Raw genomic sequence first — 8,993 nt, 5'->3', positions numbered from 1 at the left:
ATGTATCTCAAGGGGTCGGAGGACCGTGGGCTCTCCTTCAGCGCTGGCCAGCAGCCAGGCACCGAGCAGCATGCTTTGGAGGATGATGACGTGCTCGACATCGGCATTGAGATGCATGGCTTGTCGGAGGACGAGCATGAAATTTTGCCGCCCGTTTAGAGCTCTGCTGCTACTGCGTTAGCCGCTCGGGACGACACTTCATTTCTTGCTCTCTACCGCCGAGAAGCTGGAGGTGGAGTGGCCCTCCCCGCAGCCGACTCAAAAACCGTCAAGGTTCGCGGGATTTTTCTTCCTCCTGAACCGACAACCGTTAAAAACTGCTTGTTTCCCGACTTTGTCGGCGAGTTAACGTTGTCATGGAGCAAGCTGCTGTCGACCGGTGTATTAGTGCCCGGTTACGAACAGTATTTGGAATTAGACGGAGCTGAGAAAGTAGGACTAGTTAGCCCACCGCCAATGGAGCCATCTTTGGCTGCTTATTTGGCACCCTTGCATAATCATGGAGTGTCTGGCCCTACTGCCCAGCTGGAGAAGATTTACCGTGCTCAAGCGGGCACTGCTCGTGCGCTCAACTCCGCTACGCTGCTTCAAACATATCAGGCAATGTGTTTGGCAGAGCTCGGTTCACTGGGGCCACAGGAGAGCCCGTTCTGTGCGCTGCTTAATGAGGTCAGGACCGCGACAGACTACATTTTGCGAATGTTTAGTTGTGCGGCTCTTTCCCTCGGGAGAGGGATTTTAAAGGGAGAGGAGCTCTGGCAGCAGGGAGACACTGTTTCTCCTCTCTCAATGCCGCCCAAGAGGCCGCTATGTTATGTTCAGGAAATTAGTCCCAAACGGCGCTGCACTTCCCTAACACAGTCTCCCAAGCACAACCCCCCCCCCACACACACACACAAGTGTTTATGTTCGAGTTATGAACCCCAGTGTGGGTGTGTTAAAAAATTCTCAGGGACTTACAGCAAGTGCCCTCGATGTTTTTTTTTTTTTTTTTTCCATTGTTTTTATTGGAGAAAGAACAGGGCAACAATGCACTTACAAGGATTTGACAAAACTCCACTTACTTTTTTACTTTTCCCCCATGAACAACCACCCTCCCTTACACACACAAAAGACAAAAAAAAAAAAAAAAAATTTCCATAATCACAAAGTTTGATAGTACAGTGAAGGAATACTTAACAACAATGAATGCCCATTGAGTCTGGATACTTTAACCTTTTAAACATATACCTTTTAATTTAACTATTAATTTTAGTTTGGGGGAAGTGTTCTGCCTTTTTCAAAGTATGAGATCATTGGATTCCATATTGTATAAAAACGTTTAGTGGATCCTCTAAGAGAATATTTAATTTTTTCCAATCTTAAAAACAGCATCATATCACTAAGCCATAGTGAAACTAAAGGTGGTTTACTTGATTTCCAATCAAGCAGTATTCTTCTCCGAGCCAAAAGGCACGCAAAGGCACAAGCATCTTGGAGATTATTGGACATGACTGTGCCTTGCTCAAGTACTCCAAAAACAGCCATTTCAAAACTAGGATTGATATCTTTATTATATGCCTTGGACAGAGTCTTAAATATAGTTGTCCAGTAATCAAACAGTCTGGGGCATGCCCAGAACATATGAGCCAGATCTGCTTTAGCAAAATGGCAACGCTCGCATATGTCACTTACATTGGTGTATATCTTGGAAAGTCTAACCTTGCTGTAATAAAGTCTGTGGAGGACCTTGAATTGAATTAAACCTAAACGGGTACAGGAGGTTGTTCCATTTACTCTCGATAATGCATCGTTCCAGGTTTCCTCTGATATGTCCACTCCCAAGTCCTTTGACCATTCTGCATGAATTTTATCTAGATTAATATTTTTTATTGACATTAAAGTGTTATATATATTAGAAATTACTCCCTTCAAATGTGAGGGAATATTTAAAACCGTATCCAATCTTGTACTAGGAGGAATGAAGGGATATGTGGGACAATAGTTTTGGATTAGATGTCGAATTTGAAAATATCTAAACAAATGTGATCTTGGCAACGTGTATTTTGATGAGAGAGTGGAGAATGGGGCGAAGACATCATCAATAAAGAGATCACTGAATTTAACAAGGCCTGCCTGTTGCCACTGACTGAAGACTGAGTCCAACTGACCGGGAAGAAATAAGTGATTTTTGCATATAGGGCTAGCTATGGAAAAATCTTTAAAACCAAAAGATTGTCTAAATTGGAACCAAATCTTAAGGGTATTTACTACAACTGGGCATTGAGTGTAGAGTGAGATACAAAGGGGTAATTTGGATAAAGCTAAAGCAGGTAGAGATGAGGAAGTACAAGAGTTCGACTCTGAAATACACCAGACATCCTTGTGGTTCCCAAGCCAATAAAGTACTTTTGAGATATTTGCGGCCCAATAGTAATACCTGAAATTAGGAAGTGCTAATCCACCTTGAGTTTTTGGTCTTTGGAGAAATTCCTTCCGAATTCTAGGTGTTTTTCCACCCCATATAAATGATGAGATCAGTTTGTCTAAATTCTGAAAGAAAGATCTAGATAGAAAAATTGGGATACATTGGAACAAGTACAGAAATCTTGGTAAAATGTTCATTTTTACGCAGTTAATTCTTCCTGCAAGGGAAAGAAACAACAAGTTCCATTTTTTGAGGTCTAGTTTTAGTTTTTCAATTAAAGGGGCAAAGTTCTCTTTGTAAAGGTTAGTGAATCCCTGTGTGATATTTATCCCTAAGTACTTAAAACCTGATAGAGACAATTTGAAAGGTATGTCCTTTTTGGAGATTTGGAGGCCCTTATTGTTTGTGGGAAAACAGACACTTTTTGAATAGTTTAACTTATAACCTGAGAAATTTCCAAATTGATTTAGTATCTTAACTACATGTGGAATACCTATAATCGGATCCGAAAGGTACAACAGCATATCATCGGCATATAAGGATACTCTGTTCTCTATGCCCCTACTGTTGATACCTGTGAAATGCTGTGAGCATCTTAAAGCTATGGATAGGGGCTCAATGGCTAAAGTAAAGAGTAAAGGGCTAAGAGGGCATCCTTGCCTTGTACCCCTCGATAGGGGAAATGATTTTGAACGTACTCTATTTGTGATTACTGACGCCTTAGGGGAGAAGTATAATAATTTAATCAATGAGAGAAACTGTGTGCCAAAACCGAATCTTTCCAATGCAGAGAATAAATATTTCCACTCCACCCTGTCGAATGCTTTTTCAGCGTCTAGTGAAATGACTACGTGAGGGACAGAATCATGGGAAAGTTTAGATGAGTGGATTACCCCTAGCAATCTCCGGATATTACTAAAAGAATGTCGGCCACTGACAAAACCTGTTTGGTCTTTTGAAATCAAATTTTCTATTACTTTATCTAATCGTAAAGCAAGAATTTTTGCCAGGATTTTAATATCGGAGTTTAGGAGAGAAATTGGCCTATAGGAGTTACATTTTACAGGATCTTTACCAGGTTTTAACAAAAGGATAATGTTTGCTTCGCTTAAAGTTTGTGGCAAGCTACCCCTTTCCAAAGAATCTGTAAACATATCAAGAAGAATAGGGGCTAATTTATCTGCGAATTTCTTATAAAAATCTATCGGGTAACCATCAGGGCCAGGGGTTTTTTTATTCTGCATTGTTGAAATTGCATTTAAAATTTCATCTATTTGTATGTGCTCGTCTAAACAGGTTTTCTGCACCGGATTAAGGGTGGGTATATCTAAATTGTCTAGAAATTCAAACATTTCAGAGTCGGATTCCGGGCTTTCGGAAGTATACAAATTATAAAAGTAGTTCTTAAAAATATTATTAATTTCAATAGGATTGACTATTAAGTCATTGTTACTATTTTTAATTTGGGGTATAATTTGAGAGGCAGCTTTAGATTTCAATTGGTGGGCTAAAAGTCTACCTGCTTTTTCACCATGTTCATATATATACCCTTTGGAACGTAATAAACACCATTCCATTTTATTTGTTGATAACAGATTGTACTGAACTTGAAGGTTCAACCTTTCCTTATAAAGTTCGGGTGATGGAGATATGGAATATTGGCAATCCAATCTTCTAATAGAATCTATTAAATCGTCTAGTTTTTGTTTGCGTTTTTTATTGAGAGTGGAAGTGTATGAAATTATTTCTCCCCTAATAACTACTTTAAGTGTCTCCCACAGTGTGGATGGTGATACAGAGTCTGACTTATTGTACAATAAGAAATTATCAATAGCTACATTTACTAATGTACAAAATGCCGGATCCGATAATAAGGATGTATTTAGCCTCCATTGTGGTCTTTCATTATACCTCAAATTGCAAATAAGATCTAACTGCACAGGAGCATGGTCTGATTCAACAATAGGTAGATAATCAATTTGTTCAACAAAAGGAAGAAGAGATTTATCTATAAAAAAATAATCAATTCTTGAATAGGAGTGGTGAACTTGTGAGAAATAGGAATATACTTTGCTGTGTGGAAACAGAAATCGCAAAGGATCAACAGACCCCACTTGATCCATGAATGTAGATAAAGCTTGGGCCATCTTAGAATTGGATAAAGACTTTGGGTTAGAGCGGTCAAGGGATGGATCCATAACACAATTTATATCACCACCAAAGATCAGGAGATGGGAGTTAAGGTCTGGCAAAAGAGAAATGAGCTTATTAATAAAACTCACATCATCCCAGTTAGGGGCGTATACGTTGACGAATAAAACAGGGACATGATATAAACTCCCAGAGACAATAATGTATCTTCCTTGAGGATCTGCGATGACAGAGGAGGACATAAATTGAATGCTTTTGGTTATCAGAATGGCAGTGCCCCTTGCTTTAGAGTTGAAATTGGAGTGAAAGATTTGACCCACCCATGATTTCTTAAGCCTAAGATGATCACTACTACATAAGTGGGTTTCTTGTAGAAATATTATTTCAGATTTTAATTTTTTTAAATGTGCAAATATTTTCCCTCTTTTGGTTGGTCCATTTAGGCCTTTAACATTCCAGCTAACAAATCTAACCTTCGAACCCCCAGAAAAATCAGTCTTGTTAGACATGGATAGATCTAGATTTAAACATGTAGTCACAGAACAAAGGTACAATCAACAGCATACGTGTTTCTTCACTATTAAGTACTTCTAAAGTTATAACATAAAACAAAATTTTACCACCAATACCTTGGTAAACATAACAAAAATCCCAACTTCCCCACATTATCCCAATGCCTGTTTCCCCAACTGAAACAGGCCGCAGAACCCTATTTAACTTACTTGTCTCCCGATTATTCAGTCTTTTTAACTCAACCTTCTTGAGGATCCCAAACCACTATGTATTCACAGAGTATAGCATAGCGTCATTATTATGCATGGTTACACATACTGTACACATAAAGGTAACCACTGAGAAAAAAAAAAAAAAAAAAAACATTTCGTCTTATCTTGAGGTATGTCTATGAAATATATATGGAAGAAATATTTACCTCTTTGCTTTCAGTATACTGACACAGTCAATGGCAAATACCTATACAAGAGTGTTATAACCAATTTAAGTCTTTAGTGTTGTGCAAGAATGCGTTGTTTGTAGAAAACCTCGGCAGCCTCAGGTGAATCAAAAGTGTGATTTTCCTCGCCGAATTTCACACGGAGACGAGCAGGATATAGGAGTTGGAACTTTATTCCTTTCTGATAGAGGGACTGTTTGACTTCTTTGAATCCGGCTCGTTTCTTCGCTAAGGATGTGCTCATATCCGGGTATAACCGCAATGACACTCCGTTAAATTTAACATCATGTCGCCTGGCCCAGTGAAGTGCCTTTTCCTTTTCTTGGAAACGGTGGAAGCAGACAATGAATGGTCTTGGAGATTGCCCTGGTCCAGGTTTTGGGCGAAGCGCACGGTGTGCACGCTCAAGTTCAGGAGGGCTGTCAAACACGTTGTCCATGGTGCTTTTAAGCAACTCAGAAACGAATCCGACGGGGTCTTTTCCATCCTCGCTGCCTTCCGGAACGTTGATAATCCGCAGGTTAGACCTTCTGGATCTGTTCTCCAGATCATCAATTTGGTCAAGAAGAGATGAATTTTGTGCCTTTAAAGATTTAATCGTCGCCTCCGCGGAGACGAGTCTTTCGAAGTTTTCGCCGGCCAGTGCCTCAGTGGACGTGAGTCGGTGTTGGAACGAGCTTACAGTCTCACGTAGCGTATCGAGAGAGGCTTGTAGCGGCTTGACTGAATCTTGAATTAAATTTGCCATGTCCTCTTTTAAAATGGCCCGGTGTTTTGCCAATTCGGAGACTAGTTAACTCATTGACAAGTTATCCGTGTTGACTGTTTTAGGTGTATCTTTACTGTTAGCGGTATCGTTCCCCGCGATAGCTGCTAGTTTTCCCGCTAAAGTAGCACCTGAACGCGTTGCTGGCGCAGTACCTTGCTTCTGTTTGGAGTTGCTCATTTCTCTTTTGAACTAAGTATGAAACTTATATTTTGTTTCGTGAGGTAGTTATGTTGGGGAAAAAAGACGCTTTTATATGTTTAAAAGTAAAGTGGTTGGGAGCTCCTCGTCTCTGCTGCTCTTTCTTACATCGCCAAACCGGAAGCTGCCCTCGATGTTTACAGTTTGATTGCCCCAAACATTTTGCCTTTTGTAAGCCATGTGAATGTTGCATTATTAAAACCAATAAAGAGTTTTCCTGTTTACAATGTTGCAAAACAAAAAAGCCCAGTGCCATCAATGAGGCTGCACTCTGGCGGAACGCCAGGGGGCAGCAGCCCCCTTTCAGAGATCAATGTGAGCCGGTTGGCGTCCCACGTTCTCGAGCAGTCTTGACATGGGTGCAAAACACAGTCGCTATGGGATACCGACTACAGTTTCGCATAAAGCCACCGCGCTTCTCTTCCGTAGTCAACACCGTGGTGTCGGACGCCGCCGCAGCGGTGCTTCGGGAAGAGATAAATTCTCTTCTGAGCAAAGGGGCGATTCAAGTGGTGCCTCCTTCGGAAGCGAACTCAGGTTGGTACAGCCGGTATTTTGTCGTTCCGAAGAGGGGGGGAGGACTGCGTCCTATTTTGGATCTGAGAATATTGAACACGTTTCTAAGAACGTACAAGTTCAAAATGCTTACCCTGAGGCAACTGCTAAATGCAATAGGTCCGGGAGATTGGTTCACTACGATCGATCTCACAGATGCTTACTTTCATATAGCGATCTTTCCGCGCCACAGAAGGTTTCTGAGGTTTGCATTCGAGGGCGTGGCCTACGAGTACCTAGTGCTGCCGTTCGGCCTGTCACTAGCTCCCTGAACGTTCACGAAGTGCGCCGAGGCGGCGCTGTCTCGCATATTAGCCTATTTAGACGACTGGGCGCTAATAGCGAGCTCAAGCGAGCAGGCAGAGAAACAGACAGCACTAGTTCTGTCTCACATTCAGACTTTAGGGTTCTCAGTAAATATGCAGAAAAGCTCGCTGACTCCGAGTCAACAGTTTTCATTCCTGGGTCTGGAGATATGCTCTGTTACCAGCCGAGCACGTCTCTCAGAGCACAGAATAGCCACGTTTCAGCGCTGCCTTGCTCTGTTTCAGTTGCAACACAAACTTCGTTTCTGAGTGTTTTTACAGCTAATGGAAATGATGGCGTCTATGATCGCTGTGGTGCCTCTCGGGCTGTTGAACATGCGTGCGTTTCAGCGCTGGGTGCGCTCTCACCGCCTATGTGCGGCGCGCCACCTCAACAGGAGGCTGACAGTGACACCGTCATGCATGTCAGCCCTTCTGCCCTGGAAGGGAACCCAGGCTGTTACGTCAGGGCTCTCCGATAGGCAGGGTGTCGTTTCGCAAAGTGGTGTCAACAAATGCCTCCCTTAGCGGCTGGGACGCTCTGTGCGACGGCTCTGCGGTCAGGGGGGCGTGGTCACAGGAACAATGCAGGCTTCACATCAACTATTTGGAGCTGTTAGCAGTGTTTTCAGCCCTGAGACATTTTTGTCTGGCTCTGACAGGCCATCATGTTCTGATCAGGACAGACAACACAACAGTGGTGTCATATATAAACAGACAAGGGGGGACTCGTTCACTTCCTCTGCTGAAACTATCTCATTCTCTATTGCTATGGTCCAGTGTTCATCTTCTGTCACTCAGGGCCACTCACATTCCAGGGCACCTGAATCTGGGGGCGGACCTTCTATCCAGAGGGGGCCCGCTTGTGAGGGAATGGAGGTTACACCCATGGGTGGTAGCTCAGATCTGGGAGCGCTTCGGCAGGGCAGCAGTGGATCTTTTTGCATCCAAAGAGAATGCTCACTGCCCACTATTCTTCTCCATAACAGATCGCAATGCCCCACTGGGGGATCGATGCGCTGGCACACTCATGGCCCCCAGCTCTATTGTATGCTTTCCCTCTAGTAGAACTGATTCTGCCTGTCACAGAGAGGGTACGTCAGCAGGGCCTGTCCCTAATCCTGGTGGCACCTCAATGGCCGGCAAGGTTGTGGTATGCAGAGATAGTCAGCCTGCTAGCAGCAGAACCATGGAAACTTCCTCTCCTCAGGGACCTTCAGTCTCAGGCAGGGGAAGAGGTAGTGCACCCGCGTCCCGAGCTGTGGAACTTGCACGCTTACCTGTTAAAAGGTCCAATCTGTTAGCAAAAGGGCTTCCCTCGAATGTGATCGAGACAATTTAAAAGTGCTCGGGCCTCGTCTACTAGAGGTTTATATGCTTACAAGTGGCGAGCATTTGAGCAATGGTGTCAAGAACATAATGTTCTTCCATTTCAGTGCTCCATGGTGGAAATTTTGTCTTTTCTACAAGAACTATTAGAGAAAGTCCTTTCCTTCTCTAATATTAAAGTATATTTGGCGGCTATATCGGCCTGTCATGTTGGTTTTGACGGAGTGTCACCAGGGGCTCATCCTCTGGCAGTAAGATTTTTAAAAGGAGTGCGACGTCTGCGACCCACTGCGAGGTCCAGTGTTCCGTCTTGGGATTTATTGTTAG

The 8,993-nt window shown here is 42.9% G+C and overlaps 1 pseudogene; it reads left to right on the top strand.

Moving 5' to 3' along the window:
• Positions 1–8,641, top strand: LOC128513465 (uncharacterized; annotated as a pseudogene).
• Positions 8,642–8,993: the final 352 nt, after the last annotated feature.

The sequence above is a fragment of the Clarias gariepinus genome, chromosome 25 (assembly GCF_024256425.1).
Source record: "Clarias gariepinus isolate MV-2021 ecotype Netherlands chromosome 25, CGAR_prim_01v2, whole genome shotgun sequence".
NCBI classification, from domain to species: domain Eukaryota; kingdom Metazoa; phylum Chordata; class Actinopteri; order Siluriformes; family Clariidae; genus Clarias; species Clarias gariepinus.
Note: the sequence above shows the minus strand (reverse complement) of the source record. Positions and strands in the feature narration are given on the sequence as shown.